The sequence below is a fragment of the Acinonyx jubatus genome, chromosome D1, assembly GCF_027475565.1.
Source record: "Acinonyx jubatus isolate Ajub_Pintada_27869175 chromosome D1, VMU_Ajub_asm_v1.0, whole genome shotgun sequence".
Lineage (NCBI taxonomy): Eukaryota > Metazoa > Chordata > Mammalia > Carnivora > Felidae > Acinonyx > Acinonyx jubatus.
In genome coordinates, this window is record NC_069390.1 from 41666172 (window position 1) to 41686380 (window position 20209).

Below are 20209 nucleotides of genomic sequence, written 5' to 3' on the forward strand. Positions count from 1 at the left end.
GGTGGCAGGAAAGAGGGCTGGGGAACGGGGCTCTGAGTGACTAGCAGAGGATGGCTTTCAGCTTGGGTCTAGAGGGCAAACAGGGCAAAGTAGCAGGTGCTTATAGTGAAAGTTCAACGCTTGTAGGCTGGGATCCCTGAGGCCTCACTTCTGCCAGGTTCTTCTTGAGTGTTGTAGAGATGTCTTCACAGAGGAGTTAATAAGGGACTGAATTATTGCTGTGAGTGAATGAGTCCCTTCTCTAAATGTATTTGGGTTTGCCCTTGTGTTCCTTTATGTGATTTGAGAATGGTTATGTTCCTTGTTGGCTAATGCATTTGTCTTGGTGTTCTAAGTCCTACCATCCCCTTCCCCAGCCTCTCTGGAGTGTGTGTGGCTGGGGCTTTGTTCCATGAGCAGCTTCTCAGGTTGAGGGGCTGTTCTTGTAGTTTCAGCTGCCCCTTAGCTTGTCTCAAGGTGGGGCTGCTTCCCAAGCCCTGGGCCTTAGAGAAGCTGGAGCTCCCTTGAGAGAGCTACCATAGTTTTCCCACAGGTAAGGAGGCCCCTGGATTAACTCCTGGGGTGCTGGTGGCACCATTCCTCAAACTTACAAATCCTGCTTAGACAAAACCACACACATTTTATTTATTTCATTTTTTAAAATTGTTCTTATGCTATTCAAACTACTTTTTTTAACTGTTTATAAGAGATTCCCCTGGGGGTGCTTATTAAAAATGAAGAATCTCTGGGAATGAAATCTAGGAATTTTGCATTTTAGCCAGAATCCCAGGCCATTATCAGGTACAGAAATGCTTGAGAATCAACTTTGTTAAAAAAATGTTCCACCCCTACCTCCTCCTGCCTTGTTTTACAGGGGAAATATGACACAGATTGGTCAAGTGACTTGCCTGGGATCACACAGTGCATTAGGGCTAGAACCCAGCCTGGAAGGAACCCAAAGTCAAGTCCAGAATATTAATACTTCCTGATAGGTGTAAAATGCAGCTCATCTTTCTGTTCCTCTTGTTTGCTAAGATGCAGTGTGTCATCCGTCATCTGTTTTGAAGCAGATTATTCCTTATTGTGGGGGCTGTCCTGTGCATTGTAGGATGTTTAGCAACATCTCTTGCTTCTACGCCCTGGATGCCGGCAACATCCCCCAGTTGTGATGATCAAAAACATCTCTAGGCATTGCCACATGTCCCCTGGGGGCAAAATCACCCCAGTTGAGAACCACTGCTTTAGCGGCAGAAGCCTTGTGTCAGGGATGTTCCCTAATGGCATCCTATGACATTTATGTTTGGGGACTTCACTTTTAAAATTTGCATTGTTGGCTTCTCCCCGACTTGGCTCCCGGTGCCGGTTACACACACAAATGAAATCACGCTGAATGTGAGCTCTCCTCCTCTCCATTTTGGCTTGCAGAAGGCAGGCATAAAAAACCTGGAAAGACCACTGAATTTGGACTCCAGGCCATGGTTTGCCTGCCAGCCCTGCACTTCCTAGCTGTGGGATCTTGGACAAGTCACTTAACCTCCTCAAACCCCTTTCCTCATCTGATTACGATAGAAAGAAACGTTTGTTGTGAATGAGAGTTAAGTGACATCTGAATGTGTTTGTTTTTATAAAACATTACTCATGTATTAAGTGGTGATGATAAAATTCAGGTCTAATTACCAACACTTGAAGGTTTTCTCAAATTCAAAAGTGCAGAACTCAGCACAGCAATTCTAGACTTGTACTTGGCCGGGTATATTGTCCCTGTCATCTTTCTGCCTGTCATGCTAATCTAACCCACTCTCACTTTAAACTTCACCTCCTCCTCCTTGTTGGCCATCGCAATACCTCTTTCGGGTCATTGTCCCTGCAAGATTGGTTGTTAGTTTATCATCTGTGATTGGTAAGAGCTAGTTTCTTTTTATGGTGAGATTTCTGAAGGGCTGTCAGATATTTTCTGAAAATCAAAACCAGTGCCACCTTCTTTGCCCTCATTGCCAGCACCCAGAGAGATGCATAGTAATGGGTGCATGAGGCTTGAATGCAGGCCGTGAAGCCAGCACCGGTCTACAAAGATGCATGCAGAGGAACTTGGAGATTAAAGGTCTCTGGGGCACACCAAAGCTCGGCTAGTCCAGCACTTGTTTTGCAGACAAGGAAACTGGGCCCAGAGGGAGAACATATCAGAGGCGTCACGGTGGCAGAGTTTGATTGCTGCCCAGGCTTTCCAGGTGCCAAGACCATTGGTGTGGTATGCACGCATGTCCCAGCTGCTGCCTCGGCTGGCGCGGAGGGGAGCAGGCTCCACTCCGTATCCAGGGTGCTGTGGCTGCCTTCTGTTTGACTTTAGATGCTGCCTTGTAGGTCTTATGAAATTGTCTTTCTCTGCTCAGTAATTTATGCGTGGGAATTCATCAGAATTCACACAGTGCGTGATGTGATTTTTACTGATTCTTTATAGCAGGACATCTTGAGGGGAAAAGGCACTGAATATGAAGGGACTCCAGTGACTGTGTGAACATATTGAAGATGAAAAAGACTGAAAAACTGAAGGTCCTTTTGTTTCTTCAGTAATCTTGAACACTGTCTCTTGTTCTCCCACTGTGATATGCTCTTCTATCACTCTAATATTAATTGTTAGTATAATTTATACTTGCTGTTGCCTGTTGAATGGTTACTGTGCACCAGTCCATGTGAAGTGTTTACCATGATGAACATTTCAGTTGATCTATCCAAAAATTCTACAAAGAGGGCACTATAACCATCTTTGTTTTGTAAATGAGGAAACCAGTTAAGTAACTTATTCAGGGTCACAGAGTAGGAAGGGGAGGTGGGATTTAAACCTGTCCAATTTGTGAAGCCTGACTAGGCTTGTTCCTGGTCTTTAGTTCTGGACTCTCATGGGGCGGTTATTGGAAACCCCAGCAGCCAATCTTCTGCAGCTGGTCAATGCCTCCAAGGACCTGCTGTTTGTTAGATGGCCTATTTGAATGCCTAGGGATGTCCGTACTGGGTGGCACCCAGCTTGCTAGGCCAACACCTTCCCCAGACATGTCCTCTCAGGCTGTGCCAAAAGCCTAAATGAGAAGGACTGTCCCTGACTTCAGAACCTAGATGCCTGCTGTCAAGGGTGGCACAGCCTTTAGAGACTAAGCCCTGGGTTTTGGCTAAATGGATCCACTAACCTTCCAGAGAGTCTCATCTTCCTCAACTAGAGAGTGGGGGCGATTCCAATCTCATGGGGTTTGTTTGTTTGTTTGTTTGTTTGTTTTGAGAGTGTCAAATGAAACACTTCATTTTGAAAGTGCTTATAAACTCTGGGTTTAGTTGGAATTGTGAGACTAATGATAGTAGGTTGCAGAGGAGGGGTTGCAGTGGAAGCCTGGGGAAGAATGTTCAGGGGAAGGAAATACAGGGACAGTTGGGGGAAAAGAAGCAAACTAATCTCTGTTGCCAATCATTTCAAAGGCCTCCTTGCCCAGCCTTAACCTTCATGCCATACCGTGACATCATCTATGGATGTGTTTCTGCTTCCCTGCCCCGTCTGGAGGAAGTGTTCTCAGGTGTGGACTGGGGCTTGGGGTTCCTGCAGGCCCCTCCTGGCAGATATTCAGCTGAGGGCTCCAACCTGCCATTCCCTGGGGCTCTGTAGCAAAGAAAGCTGCCTGGGGGGACTCAGTTGTTTAAAGGGAAGTTGCTAATAGATACTTTGGATTATGGTGACTGTGATGAAAGCATAGAATTTTTAACGTTATTTTTTTCATCATCAAGGTAGTGTAACTACATTACTTCCAAAATTGGATGATAGAGAAGAGGGGAAAAAAAACATTCATTTCATTTCACCTTAATTTTTCTGGATTTTGGGGGGGGCAGGTAGAAGAAGAAGAATTTTCATTTTATTTTATTTTATTTTATTTTACTTAATTTTTTTTTATTTTATTTTTTATTTTAGAGAGAGAACAGAAGCAGGGGATGGGGGCAGAGGGAGGGAGAGAGAGGATCTTAAGCAGGCTCCATGCTTAGTGTGGAGCCCGACACAGGGCTCAATCCCATCCCATGACCCTGGGACCATGACCTCAGCCAAAATCAAGAGTCAGACACTCAATTGACTGAGCCACTGAGGTGCCCCTATTTTATTTTTTTAAAGTTTATTTATTTTGAGAGAGAGAGAGGGTGAGCAGGGGAGGGGCAGAGAGAGAGGAAGAGAGAGAATCCTAAGCAAGTTTCATGCTGTCAGCACAGAGCCCAAAGCAAGGCTCAATTCCATGAATTCTGAGATCGTGACCTGAGCCGAAATCAAGAGCTGGACACTCAACTGACTGAGCCACCCAGGTGCCCCAATTTTCGTTTATTTTAAGTAGCTATACATAACATGGCACAAATCTGACGGTACAAAGCAGTGAAAAATAAGTCTTTACAGAACATGCTTTTAGTCATTTTGTGCATACGATTTTGACTTTTCAGTTAAAATATTCATGTATTATTTCTCCCCATGTTAAAGATTTTTAAAAATTTTGCAAGCAATACATGCAAACTATATTTATAAGTTTTTAGTTTTACATAAACAGACAGCAAAATGCCAAATTGGTAACAGTGGTGAAATGTTACAGGTGACTTATTTTTATTTTTTATGCTTTTATTTATTTTCTAAATTTTCCACAGTGAGCAGGGATATTCAAAGAAGCGTGCAGAGAAGATATTGTTCATAATCTTTAACATTTTGGCCTATTTTTATCCATTGTTATTCTTTGCATTTCATAAACATAGTTGAGATTATATTTTATAACAGTGTGTGTGGGTCCTGCTTGGTTTTCATTTAACATAAGCACTTATTAAGCTTAGATTTTTCACAGACTTTGTTTTTAATGGCTGGGCAGTATTCTACCAAGTAGAAAACACCGTGTTTTGTTTAACTATTTATTCCCTTATGGTTGGACAGTTTGGTTATTTTACTATTAAAAATAATACCATAATGAACTTAGGAAATGAAACATTTAGAAGTGTTGACCCTGAAACAGTCAGTCTGGTGTTTAGAGCAACTGTATTCTCAAAGGATGCATATACATACAGCAGGCACTCAGCAGTTGTTCATGCTTAGTGAATCAGGAGACATATGTGAAGGGGTGTTTGGCTGATGACTTCAGTAAATGATAACATGAAGAAATAAAGAATGTTTTACAGCAATGCAGGGCTGTCAAGAGGGGCCCCACAAAATGGACCAGAAGATCCAAACCTGTCATGCTCTGATACTCCCAGGTCTTTGAGAGTATCTTGCAGTTTGGGCCATGAAGGATACTGGGGAAAGAGAGTGATTTGCAAAGCTGTGCAGCAGGAATGTAGGGCTTGCTCTGTCTTTGCGCCGTGTTGGAGAATCCAGTGGCGGCAGTCCTTCTCCAGTCTACAGGAAAGGAACATGGCAAGGACAGAAGCCTAAGAGGCGGTTTGTTGTCTGTGCACTGCCCCAAATGGCTGCTGAAACCAAATCAATTTGTGGAAGGCTCTGAGGATTTTCTTGGCTTGACTCTCTCTTCCAGAACTGAATAGGAAAATAGATTTTCTCTGAAAAGTGTCTCTCTGTGTTTGTGCCTGGAGCGCTCTGTAATTTGGACCTTGTCAGAACAGCCTGTCTTTATTTTGAATTTGGAACCACTGACTCCCCTTTTCTTTACACTGTGAGCTATTTATATGCCAAAAAGCATAAGTGGAGGCCTTTTCACCTTCTCACTTACGACTTCAAGAAATAAAGGAAAGCAGCATTCTCTAAAATCTATAATCCTTAAGTATTAGCAATAAAGAGCTGAAAAAATATTGTAATGTAGACATCTGTGCAGCAGTGATGGGCTCTGGATTGGGCAGTGAGAAGTTGGGCTGCTGGGTCTTAGGTACTGTTTCTCAGCCTTTTCTAGGACTTTTGGGGAAGGGGTCCTCAATCATCCAGCTGAGCATATATCCCAAACACATTCTCTGTCCATTTATTCGCTTACTCATTCTATTTGGTTCACGTTGGTTATTGATCACCTAATGTTCTTTGTCATGCAGTGTACAAGGCCATAGTGATACAGCTGGGATTAAGCCTGCCTTCCAATTTCAGTCAGGGTTAAATGGCAGTAACAGGAAACTAGCTATTCTAAACAGAAATGGATTTAATACTGTGAATTAGGTGCTTATATCATTGGAAGGGTGGGAGAACAGGATCAAAGCTGGCCTTTGGCAGTGACTCCTAAAACAAGATTCTGAAAGTGGTCTGCTAGTCACTGTTTTCTTTTTCCTTTTTTCTCCCTCTTTTGAACTCCCCTAGCCTCCTGTTCCCAGGTTCTCTCTCCTAGATCTTAGACTGTCACCTTATGGGAAGAACTGCTTCAAAGAGTTAATGGAATGTAAAGTGTTAATGATCAAGTGAGTTGTTAATAATAATAGCCGTCACTTGCAGATTCTTTACGGAGCGCCCAGCTGTGTGCTAAGTCCTTTACATGCTTTATCTCAATTTTCACATCCTCTATTAGGTACTTAGTAGTAATACAGATAAGGAACTTGGAGCTGGTAAAAGTTAAGTGACTTACCCAAGATAAGTCAGTTAATAAGTAACATTTGAGTTCAAGCAGTATCCCTGTCCAGAGGTTCTTACAGTTTCAAAGAAAAGCTGAGCCAAAGAAGATCCACAAACAAATGGCCATGAACATGTGAAAAGATGCCCAGCATCATTAGCCATCAAGGAAATGCAAATTAAAATCATAATGAGATACTACTTCACACACACATACACACACACACACACACACACACACACACACACACACACCTGGATTTAAAAAGATAATGAAAAAGTGCTGGTAAGAATGTGAAGCGATTGGGGGGCACCTGGGTGACTCGGTTGAGTGTCTGACTTTGGCTCAGGTCGTGATCTCACGGTTCATGAGTTCAAGCCCTGCATCAGGCTCTGTGCTGACACCTCAGAGCCTGGAGCCTGCTTTGGATTCTGTGTCTCCCTCTGTCTCTGCCACCACCCCCACCCCCCCCCCCCCACCCCCCACCTTCTTTGGCTGGCTGGCTGGCTGGCTCTCTCTCAAAAATAAACATTAAAAATTACACTTAAAAAAAAAAGATTGTGGAGAAATTGGAATACTAATGCACTGCTGGTGAGAATATGCAGCCATGTTGAAACCAGTCTGTAGGTCCTCAGAAGGCTAAACATAGAATTACCATATGATTCATAAATTCCACTCTTAGCACATACCTAAGAGAAATGAAAACACATATCCACATAAGAACTCATACATGAATGTTCAAAGCAGCATTATTCATAATATCTCCTAAGTGGAAATAACCCAAATGTCCACCAGCTGATTAGTGGATAAATAAAATGTGATATATCCATATGATGGAATGTTATTTGGCAATAAAAAATGAGGTACATGCTATAAGGATGAACTTTGCAAACATGATACTAAAGGGAAGAAGCCAGTCACAAAAGAAGACAGTGCATGTGAAATGTTCAGAATATGGAAATCTATAGAGATAGAAAATAGATTAGGGTTGGCAGAGGGATGACAGCTAAAAGGGTATGTATGGAGTTTCCTTTTAGGGTGAGGGAAATGTTCTAAAATTGGGGTTATGGTTGCACAGCTCTGAGTATATGAAAGCCATTGCATTGTACACTTTAAGTGTGTGAATTGTTTGACATGTGAATTACGCCTCAAAAAAGTTATCAAGGCAAAAAAAGAGAAGAAAGGCTAGGAAGGACAATGCTTACCCAAATAAATAAATGGCTACTGGTGGAATTTAGGGAACAGCACAAAAATCCTATCCAGTTCTCCAAAATTTTTGGCTTATATTAGTTTATCCTGACTAGAATCTGGTTGGTGCCCTTAGAGGTGATTTATTTTTTCTCAGTTGTCTGTTTTTCTAGGTTTTTTGATTTTTCTCTAAGGGGTATGTATTACTTTTTATAAGTAGGGAACCAAAAAAAGACTGTGTCATAAAATATGTATTCCTTTGGGTTATGCAAAAAGATCATGACTTCCACATGTTGTGCCACTTGAACTAGTCTGAGGATTTTTGTCCTAGAAAAGAGATTTGGGGGGGGGGGGGAGAGGTATCACAAGTATTTGTCCCTGAATTGAGCTGGTGTCAGAATCTAGTCACTCCTAGAAACCACCTACCTTTCACCCTTTCATTTCTTACTTACCCTTTTCTAAAGACCACCAAGTTTTTAATGATCACAATTTTGTGCACACCTTTTGTTTTGTTTTGTTTTGCAAGGAAAAGATCATGGAGGGTGATGGTGGTGGTGATGGGTAATTACGTCAAATTGAATGAGTAAAGGGAAGAAATGTAGTGGAGTGTCTGTGCCCTTAGGTAATTTGTTCCATTTTATTTATCCAAGTATAATTGCTGATGCCAGTATTTCATAGTCTACTTGTAACCCAGTTAAATACCTCATGAAAGTTACAAGACCTGAACAGGAGGGGAATTCACTGATGTAAGGGCCAGCTGGACCATGGATATGCTTTTTTTTTAAACAGAATTTATGGATGAGTGAAGTGAAATTTATTGAGATTCAACTGTATGTTTGAGGGCAGAATATGCTGTCAGGCAGTCAGAGTAAAGCTGAGGATTTACAACCTGTGAGAGGCTTAAAATGCGGAGAGTTCTTTCCCCATTACACAGTAAGTTGGCAACTTGGAGCATGACCTGGATTTCTTGGGCTCTGAGGCCTTCTCATTTATTGTGTGCACATGTGTTTGTCTGTTAAGTAAGGTCCAGGTGCCTTCCAGGTAAAAGGGGTATTGGGGAGTGAGGGTTGTGGGAGTATATCTGCTAGATGCCTCTCCTCCCCAACCTTCCCGTGAGCCTGCCAGCACTTTGCTGCACACACCTGGCACCTGGGCTGTCTGTCTCCCTGCTGATACCTGGGACTGCTAAGAACAGGCCTGGAGCAGCTCACAAGTATGGAAGAAAGAGAAATCCCAGAAAGCAAGTTTTGGGTCCTTACTCTACCACTCACAAGAGGTCTTTGCCTTTGGGCAAATCACTTTTTTTTTTTTTTTTTTAATTTTTTTTTCAACGTTTATTTATTTTTGGGACAGAGAGAGACAGAACATGAACGGGGGAGGGGCAGAGAGAGAGGGAGACACAGAATCCGAAACAGGCTCCAGGCTCTGAGCTGTCAGCACAGAGCCTGACGCGGGGCTCGAACTCACGGACCGCGAGATCGTGACCTGGTTGAAGTCGGACGCTTAACCGACTGCGCCACCCAGGCACCCCGCAAATCACTCTTCTTAAGGGTTTCCTAATCTTTAATAGAAATAATGCTAGCCACCTTACCTGCTCATGAGGAATATTAAAGGAAAACACATACATGGTGCTGGAGACACATTAGGTTTTTGGTAACGATCATTACCTCTTTCTCAATCTGCTTTGCTTCTTTGCCTCCCCTTTCCCAGGCTTGATTCCTACACTAGGTTGGCAGAGAAAGTTACCCAGTTTTTTCCACCTCCAGTCAAAGGCCACCTGTCAGTGCTTTCATTAACATATTTTCTCCCCGCCTACCCATTTTTGTGCTAAATTTGTACTAAACACATTTCTCCAAAATCAAACCCATTGAAACAAAAAATTGTTTCCACTAGAATAATCTTGCCCAGTAGAATTTTTCTATGGAGATGAAATGTCCTTGGCTATTCTTGTCCTTTTGCTCTTTAACTTGGATTTAAGATGGGTTTGTGAAGCTACATGAAAGCCCCATGAGACCTTGATTGGTTTCACATTGAATTTATAGATTAATTTAGGGGAAGAATCAACATCATTACAACATTGGGGTTTTCTAGTTCTCCTTTCATTTAGGCCTTTTAAAGTATTTTTCAGTAATGCCATATTTTTCTCCATTGAAAGTTCTGTCAGAGGTTCATACAGAGCAAAGTGACCAGCATAGTTCTGGATTTTAGAATATCAGCTGGGTGTCCATGAGGACAGTGGACCAGAGAGAGTGGCATCTAGAAACAGGGAGATCAGTGAGGAGGCTGTTGAGAGAAGATGAAGTTTAGATTTAGGCCTGTGTGAAGGGAGAGGATCCAACACATGCCAGAGATGTTTCCTAGGAAGAGGGGATAGGGCCACCTTAATTCTCCCAGGGCAAAATAAGGCAGAGTGATGATTACACTTGTTGCCATTTACGGATAGCTCACTGCTACTGGCCAATGAACATGCCATCATGTTATGGCCATCATTGCTTCTCTTGATGCTACAAGGTAGCCATTATTCTGTCTTCCAGACGAGGAAGCTAAATCTCAGAGAGGTTAAGTAACCAACCCAAAGTCACCCAGCGGAACAAAGCATATGTTTAAATCTAGATCTACTCCTGCTCAAAGGCCACTGAACACCCGTCTAATGTTGGGTCCTTCCAGAGTTTATTGGAAGTACTTTATGAAAATATCCCAGACCTTTTGAATTGTATGACTGAAATAAAAATGACTAAAATCCTGTTCTCAATCATAGTCAGAAAATTAAATTTGAATGTTTACCTAGTTTTATAATGTTTGATAAAAGATCTAGACACGTCTGGATTTATGAGATCTATAAAATTTGAGTTGTGGAAGGGGCAGGAGGGAGGGCTTTGGGGGACGTAGATCATGTGACTCAGTGGAAAGCAGCAGAAGTATTTTTGAATTCTGAAAGTGTTTCTGGTCATGTATTTCTGGGTAACATTTTGTTGATGTTTTTCTTCCATTGGTCAGACCAAAAAAATGAACAGCCTTAATTAAAATTTCTATTGTCTTTGCCACAGAGGAAGGAAGCCTTTCCGTGGTTGTCATGGTGATGTCTGAATGACACCGTTGAAGTGGGTAGTGATTGCCATCCAGAGCCCTGAAATGAGCATTTATCATTTTCCTTGCCCACTGAGAGGCTTGCGGGACGAAACTGCACATTTCCTTAATTGCCTCTTAGATTCACATTTGAGCCAAATGCATGTGTGTGCGTGTGCTGGGGAATACACTCTGCTGCAGCCATGGTTAGAATCATCAAGTCTGAGACCCCATTTCTATTTGCTTTGTGCTTCTGAAGCAAAATGGCATATGTGAGGTGCTCATGAAAACTCTCAGAAAGTAGTTAGGAACTACCAGCCTTTTGCGTGGCACAGCGGGACAGCTCATGAGGGAGGCCTCCTCCGCGTCCCAGCTCTCTTGCCCGGCTCCCAGGCACTCAACAGTTTTGCCTGACACACCTTCTCTGGAGGCAGCCCATTTAAAGGGGCTTGCACTTAATGCCTGGCAACTTTAAATGCTGCCACTTAACCACCCATCCTCCGCTGTCCCTCCCTGCCCCCAGCAGCCTCACTGGAGCCGTCATGCTGCATGCAGCCACAGTGCAGCTGTTTCTGACAGTGAAACCAGGCTCTTTTGCTGGTTTTGGGATTTCTGCACAGTGTGTTTGGAGTATAGAAAGGGGAATGGGAGAAGAGTGATGTACAGCTGGATAATCTGGATGGGTTTTTCGGTTCTGTATGTGAGGTTGCCCTCTACCCAGGCCTGAGAGGATGGAACAATGACTCCCTTCCTCCCCAATGATGCCATGCAGCTGCATATAATGTAGTTGGATTTTCCAGAGCTCTGTCTGTAGGTGAGATTTCCCGCAGGTCTAAAGAAAACAGGCCTATGACACCTCCCACCCGCAAGTAGATATCTGTGCTATAACCTTTCACTTAGAGTGGGGTTGTGACAGAGGGTAAAGAATTTGTCATCAGAGAAGCTGGTGCAAGTCTTCACTCCACTTCCTGGCTAGCCATGTGAACCTGGACAAGAACGTAACCTCTCAGAGCCTTAGTCTCTTCTGTAAAATGTAAAATGATAACAATGACAGTAACTATCTTTCCAGGCCACTGTGTCTCACGAGATGATGCTTTGTCAGCTGTAAGTGCTGTATAAGCTGTAAATTCTAATTCATAATGCTTATATTGTATACTAGTCTGTGTGCTGTAGAGTCAGAGCAACTGACAGGCAGAGTAAGAACAATCAGAATAAGATGGTAAATGTGTGATCCCAATATTGTGATCCAGTATGCACCCAGCAGGCACTTAACTCTGCCTGGTGTCAGGGAGGGCTTTTAGGAGGAGATGACCCTTGTGCTAACTTGAAGGAAAGATAGAAGTTAGCCAGAAAGAGAGACAGCCTTCAAGAAAAGGGAATGGTGTTCGCAAAGACACAGAGGCACCACTGGAACCTAGGTATCCTCAAGAGAGAGTGGTAAACCATGAGGCAGGAAACAGGAGCGTGATGCTTGCCTTTATCTAGAAGGTGAGGAGAGCCATTGGATAATTTTGAGACAAGGAGTGACATAACTTGTAGGTTTAGAGATATGTGTGGAGGATTGTTGAAAGTTAGTAAGGAATAGGTGGGTGAGTACAGAGAATGATGACCTTAGAGGCTGCTGTAGTTATCTCAGTGAGAGTGCTACGGGGATGGAGAAGATGCACTAGTTGGTGATATGGAAGTAGAGTTGACTAATCTCTGACAGGGAATGAGGGAAAGAGGTAGGATAATTTCTGGCATTTCTAAATAGTGACCCTATTGGCATTTGGAGAGGGACAGATTTTCATTATGCAGGACACTGCTATTTAGCAGCCTGGGTCCCCTCCCCACTAAATGTCACATAATTATTGTCACAACAAAAATGTTGCTGCCATTTTTCCAAATGGCCCTGGTTAAAAACCACAAAGGTGGTGGTTTACCACCATGGGTATGGTAGGAAGGGCTCCATTTTGAAATATGTGGATTTAATGGTACCCATTGTTGTACAGCTGGATAATCTGGATGGGTTTTTCGGTTCTGTATGTGAGGTTCTATATGTGAGGGGACATCTTGGTAGAGGTGTCCTGTAAGCAGTCGGAGGTAGGGATCCAAGGCTCAAGAGAGTGGACAGCACTGGAGATAAAGCTTCAGGAGTCATACCGATGGCAGTGAATGAGATTTCCCAGGGAAGATAGCATGAGAAGGGGGAGGTGGGTGGCAGAACCTTGGGGACCATCATGTATCTTGCTTGATCTTGTGAGCTGGAGGGGGAGTGAGTATTCCAGGACCCATAGGGAAGGGGACACTGAAGTTCAGTGAGAGCAAATGACTTTTCCTAGTTTCTCTTTTAATCAGTTTTGGTACAGTGAGTGTCCAGATGAGGCTGAGGAGAAGTGGATTTTGCCCCTTCAGTTGAGGGCTCTTTTAATGTCTTACTTTATAGCCAATTGGACCAAGCGTCTCAATGACTGGGCTGTTCGTATCACTGTCTCACCTTGGGTTTAGAAGTCTCTGTGTCTTAGTAAGGAGCCTTCTCAAGATTTGCTTTTTTCCCTGCAATGGCGAATTTTTCCTTGGCACCCTCTGTTTCTTGGTTCACTGATTAATAAGACACTTGAGGAATTGCAGGGAGGCCTTTAACATGCATTAGATACCATCACTAGCAGAGAAAGTGATTCACTGAGCTCTCTCTCCGCTGTCTGCATCTCTCCCCGCCGACAGAGTTTGATGTTGGGAAATTGAGTCTGGACCCGGAAAAGCACAGTATAAACCTGTGATTCAGCCAGCGGACATGCAGCTATGGCCCAAGTAGGGGGTGCTGGGGAGAGGTGGATGGTGAGGAGGCTTCTACTCCCATGTCCTTCACGTTACCCTCCTCACAGGTAGGAGTCATTCTGGGTTAAAGATCACTACAAGCAAGTTCTGGGCTCTGACTTCCAGGCTTTCCACCAGTTTCCATATTTTCAGCCAAAGTGTTGGGACTTCTGGACAGGGATGTAGAGGGCTGGTGGTTTATTTTTCAGAGATTCTAATAAGAATGACTTCTTCTATTAAGCCCTTATCCAGTAGCAAAGTTTTCTTCTTGCCATGGAAAAGTAAGAGCCGATTTTGCTGTTCGTCTTCATGGGAAATGGTCTACCCTTTGACTCCAGCTCTGCAGTTAAAGACCTACGCTTGAAACTTGGCTCTGTCCCTACTTAGCTGTGTCATGTTGCACAAACCCCTTAAGTTTTCTGATCTGTAAAATGGAGATAATAGTACCCACCTCCTAGGATTATACTGAAGAATGAGATCATGCCTGCGGAGTGCCTAGAATATAATATGCTCATGGAAGTTACAGTTTGGGTTATCTCTTTGATGTGGTTCTTTGTCCTCCACTTCTCCTTGCTGCACGTATTTTTGGCTCTCTGCAGAAATCTGGCACTCCGGTGCAGTGGCCCACTATTTAGGGATGTAGAGAGCTAGTAGGTTTTCTTTAGGGAGAAGAGACTTCTCCAAGACCAGCTACCCTTATTGTTTGTCTCCTTGATACCAGGAGCCTTGTAGAAGGTCTTCCACAAAGCTGTGGGGCTGCAACTGGAGCCCAGCTCTGGCTCCAAACCCACACTCTCCTACTGTCTCCCCTCTCTCAGTCCTGCTTTACCCCCTGCCCTAAAAAGTCAAAAAGAAATAACTAGAATAAAACCAGAAAAATCTGTCAGGATATTCCGTCTGGGTTCAGTGGTTCACTGGAACCACTGAAACTGGTTTCAGTTTGTTCACTGGAAAGTCCGGGTACTCTGGGTCCTGTGGGTCAGGCGCCTTCTTCCTGCTGTGTTTCTTGACCTGAGGCTCCCTTCCTGAATGGGCATCACTAGGAAATTAAGAAGGAAACTGGTTTGGGTGGGGGGTTTCCGAAATCATCCCATTTCGTCCTTTTCTAGAAGTGACATAGGCAGAGAGAGCCCCTCCCTGACCGGATGTCTGGAGTCCTTCTCCTTCCCTCTACCCCCTGCACTGTGGGTGGAATGGTCCCCCTGTGTAGGGTCATGGAGGGTTGGAGGGATGCTGTGTGTTTGGGCCTCCAGAGCCCCTTTGGTCCGTTAACACCACTGCTAACAGACCCTTAAAGGGGCAGGAGTGCCAAGTGAGAAAGCAGCCCTGGAGGCTGGAAGGGTGCCCTAACCAGGACAGCTACACGAGGCTCCTCCCACTGGAATGTGGCTGGACTACTTTACCTCTCACAACCCACCAACAGCTTTATCTTTTCCAAACAAAGATCCTGTGCTTTAATTCCTCATGGACATCCCCTGGGCTCTGGGCACAGCTAGCCCTCAGATCTGTGTGCTGATACTTTACAGCACACCCCTGGTTTATGGAGTAAAGTACTAAGTGTCCAGATTTATGTGGGTCATTCTGTGCTGCGCACCTGTGAGTGAGCTCATATGGATGACTTTGTGCCTGTTTTTGGTTTCCTCCTTTCGTTACTGCCCTGACCTGAAGGTAGCATGGGAAAAGTTGCTAGCTGGGTAGTTCTCTGGTAATTCTCTGAGAGAAATACCACTTCCCTGTCACCACTTGCTCAGCCTTACCAGTGTGGAGGTGACAAGGAAAAAGGGAATCTAGTAGAGCAGCACCTAGGGCTCTCTGTGTTAATCACCTCCTAGCTTTACCCATTTTACAGATGAGGTGACTGCCAACCACACAGAGTCTGGTACAGAGTCATGTTTCTTTGTTTTCCCACCAAAATATCTCCTAATGCTTAGGATCTCTTCATCTTACCCATATACTTCAGATTTCACATAATTGCTAAATGGAATGTTTCATGGATTTATAGATTCGTAGAGCAGGGAAGGAGCATAAGGCCATCTTGGCGGATTACAGACCTGGGGTTTGTGTTCTTTCTTTAGCAACATCATGCCAGATGGTTTTTGGCCTAGGCTTGAGAACTTCCACCAACAGGAGGCAGCCAGTCAGTCTGATGTTCAGAAGCCACTCTGACTTTGACATCGTTAGACACATAATTCCTTGAAAAATATGCTTCCCAGTGATTCCACCCACTGATCCTTGGTTTAACATGTTGACCCTCAGGGGACAAATCAAATTACTCTCTTATGATAGCTCTTCAGAGATGATGACAACAGTCCTGTGCCCTGAATCTTCACAGACCATAAAACTCCTGCTCCTTCAGTGATGTGGCTTTGACCCATTATGCCCTTCACAGTTCTGGCTTGTCTCTCCTGGACAAGCTCCAGCTTTTCACTCTGGCCTGTATGTGTGGTTACCAGAAGTGAACCCAATATTCGGGTGGGATCTGATCAGTTCAAGCTAGAACATTTTTACCCCTCTTATTTTGGACTCTGTACTATTGAGTCCCAAGGTCCTAGTAGCTTTGTGACAGCTTTCCACATTCTCGACTAGTTGGGTTTGTAGTAGATCAAAGCCACTAAACTAACACAGATTCTGTATTGTTTCCTAGGGCAACCATAACAAGTTAGAGCATCAACAGTATTGGTTGGAAGCTCTGAGGGAGCATTTGTTCCCTGCTTCTCTCTTTGCTTCTGGTGGCTGCTGAGAATTCTTGGCATTCTTTGGCTTATAGATGCTTCACTCCAATCTTTGCCTCTGTCTCCACATGGCGTCTCCCACCCCTCCCTGTGTGTGTTCTATATGCCACTTGAATCCAGACCAACAGCTCTGAATTTCTGTGTAAGATCTTTTTACGAGATACAAGGATTCCCAGCAAATGTATTTTTCATGTTTGTTAGTAGATATTAGTCACTGAAAAGATGGATTTTGTGTAAGGCCTGAAATTAATTTTTAAACAATGTATGATGCTTTTTCATAATTCTTATTGCCTTGTTTTCAGGAAGCTAGTGTTAATTTACAATAAGTAATAACTATGACCTTGAGCAATTCCCTGACCTCCTCAGACCTCAGTTTGCTCATTTGTAAAACAAAGAGATTGGGTGAGGCAAGCTCTGTGTCATTTTTAGCACTAAAACTCAATACTGTGATTTCTGGAAAGCAAGGGTTACCCTTTGTGATAAAAGGTTTCAACCTGGCTTAATAAACTGAAATTTTACAGCTCTTGACTAAGCAGGCAGATTATGATTCATGAATCTGAAAATCTGAAAAACTCTACCCTTTTGTTCACCTTTGACAGGATGCAAAGACTAAGTTATTTATTACATGTTTCCACTCTCTTCTTGATTACTCACATAGTATAATATGGGATTAGCATGTATTTGGCTCTCAAATATTTGTTACATGAATGAATGAATATCCTTATGTCACATACCATTCGAGGGAGCAAGTAAGGCAGTATCATTCTGGTCTCATCTAGTAAGTGTGGGCTTGAGCTCATGACCCTGAGATTAAGAGTTGCATGTTCCACTGACCGAGCCAGCCAGGCACCCCCTGAATGTTATTTTTAAAAGACGGTGGCAATGTTTCAAAGTTGCTTTCTGGAGCAGTTTCCTTATCTGTGATATGGGTGACTATTGAGGTCTGGACTCCAGGGCTTATGCTCTAAACACCACAGCAGAATGTGCATTTTTCAGGTTGAAAGAGATCTGTGACCTTGTCCCAGGCATCACTTGGTCAGATGCTTTTCTGTTGCAGGAGCCCCACCTGCTATCTTTGGCCCTGTGGGTCTCCATAAGCAGTTGCGGCCACTGGTACCTCTCTTCCTTTGGATTCTTTAGGGACCTTTATTGACAGTGCCTCTTTGGGTTTTTCACTCTGTGGAAAAAAATAGTCTGTTGGCTATCTTGGGTCTTACTTTTTTCAGGAGACCCTACAGGGAAGGCTAAGGACAAGTTCACTTGCCATTATTGTTAGGAAGAATCTTCTTCTAAAACCTTTTTCTTTTCTTTTCTTTTTAGTGTGAGAGGGACATTTTGTGGCCTCTGTTTGCCATCTTCTTTCAGTTCTCACTCTTATGCAAGCAATCTTCATTCTTTAAAACAGGTCTCCTGGGGGCGCCTGGGTGGCTCAGTCGGTTGAGCGACTGACTTCGGCTCAGGTCATGATCTCGCGGTCTGTGAGTTCGAGCCCTGCGTCGGGCTCTGTGCTGACAGCTCAGAGCCTGGAGCCTGTTTCAGATTCTGTGTCTCCCTCTCTCTCTCTGCCCCTCCCCTGCTCATGCTCATGCTCATGCTCTGTCTCTCTCTCTCTCTCTCTGTCAAAAATAAATAAACATAAAAAAAAATTAAAAAATAAATAAATAAAACATGTCTCCTTCCTCAAAGGAAGAGCTTTTCTAGAATCAGTGGTGGTGGTCCAAAATAGTACAAAAACTCAATGTTTGTAGTGGATAACAAAAAAGTTGATTATGTTTATGCTCTCCAATTTGTTTTTGGAATACTCAGCCTATTCTGTTTATCTTTGATTTTCTCCATTTTGGTTGAAATATGGGTACAAAGAAATTGCTGTCCTGTAGGTAAATTAGAAATATAGGTGTGGGGCTCCTGAGTGGCTCAGTCGGTTGAGCGTCTGACTCTGGCTTAGGTCATGATTTCACAGTTCCTGAATTTGAGCCCTGCATTGGGCTTTGCACTGATAATGCAGAGCCTGTTTTGGATTCTCTCTCTCCCTCTCTCTCTGCCACTCCCCTGCTTATGCTCTCTCTCTCAAAAATAAATAAACATTAAAAAAAAAAGAAATACAGGTGTGATGATAAATAGTGCTAGATGTACAGTCTCAACATTGAGAAGCAGTAGGGAGCGGTAGGGACTGCACTGAACTAGAAGAGCCATTCCACTTCTCATGGTGGCCCATTGTTGCCACAGTTTTGGTTTTTCCAAAGCAAGCTAGATTTTTATATGAAGTGTTCATATTTTTTAATGCCTTTTAAAAACTTTATTTATTTATTTTGAGGGACAGAGACAGAGGGAGAATCCCAATCAGGTTCTGCACTTACAGAGCAGAGCCCAACGCAGGGCTCAATCCCATGACTGGGAGATCATGACCTGAGCTGAAACTAAGAGTTGAACACTTAGCCAACTGTGCCAACCAGGCACCCTGAAATGTTCCTACTTTTAAACTTTGACTCAATTTAAATAATCTGTAGTGGCTCAAATAAAATTAATTTTGGAGACAAATGGGTTTGCAGGTCATCAATTTGAAACCTCTAATACATGTTTGGGACAAACTGACATATGGATGGGCTCCTAGGTCATCTCCGTCTATAGGTTGGGCTGGGCTGGGCTGGTCTCATGCAGGGTCCTAGGGAAGCTATGGAATAATACATACAATTTTATTCTATGTATGTAATTTTTTTCTAAAAAGACGTGTATGTAAAATTTTAAATGCATTTAAAAGTTTCAGAAAGGCAAAAAAACCAAACGATACTCAAGAAACTAGTCAAGGTATTGCTCCTGAGATTGACACAGAATTGGAGGGAAGAAAGGGAACTTCTGCTTTTTTATATTTGTTTGTTTGTTTATTTATTTTTTTATTTATTAAAAACATTTTTTTAATGTTTATTTTTGAGAGAGAGGCAGAGAGATCAGGGGAGGGGCAGAGGGAGTGGGAGACACAGAATCCGAAGCAGGCTCCAGGCTCCAAACTGTCAGCACGAGCCTGATGCAGGGCTCAAACTCACGAACCACGAGATCATGACCTAAACCGAAGTCAAATACTGAACCGACTGAGCCACCCAGGTGTCCTGAACTTCTGCTTTTTTCAGCCTTCTATAACACAGTAATTTTTGGAAGGTAAAATGGAGAGACTCATTGGGATGTATAATTGCTTCATAAAGACTGTGAGCCTTCAGTGCTGACAGTGTTGAGGAAGGAAAGAAGTAGCATGGTTCAGAGTGATCAGGAAGGACTGCTGGAAGAAGAAGGGGCCTTGATGGTTGGACAGAATCCACTAGGGAAGACAACAACAGCAGCCAAAGCCCAAGGGTAGCCCAAGGGGACTGGGGAACAGTTGCATCTGGCAGAAGCCAAACTAGAGAGAAGTGGTAAGAGGTAAGGAGGCTTTCGAAGTGAGGAGGGTGGTGTCTAGCAGGAGATAATGGAATGTTTGTTGTGCTCCAGCATGATCCATCTGGTAACAAGGACAAGGGAGTCTGTAGACAGGGCCATAGGGTAGGAGTCTCTCATGAGGCCTCTTCTGGCTCCCAGGCAGCTGCCAATGATCCCTTCTAGGGTGTTGCCTGGCGAACGGAGGCTATATCTATATACCTGATGAATAAGCTCATGGCACTTCCTGTTCCTCCACTCCCAAGAGTGTGGACTTTGGAAACTTGCCCATCTCTGCTGCTGCTTGATGTGGTTCCTCTACCTCTGAAGCCAGCATGTCTCTCCAGACATTTTGGAGATTCTGTGGAGCCACTGGCCATTGATTAAAATGTAGCTGCTGAGAAGAGGCCCATACTTTGGAGTCAGGTAGTTCAGGACTTGAATTCTGACCTTGCCAGTTACTGGTTATGTGGCGTGGGATGGCACTTGATCCCTTTGAGC

General features: G+C 43.6%; 1 protein-coding gene across 10 annotated transcripts in view; it reads left to right on the forward strand.

Moving 5' to 3' along the window:
- Nucleotides 1-20209, forward strand: part of PLEKHA7 (pleckstrin homology domain containing A7) — a 219610-nt gene that overhangs the window by 92048 nt on the left and 107353 nt on the right. The gene's annotated exons all lie outside the window — the stretch shown is intronic.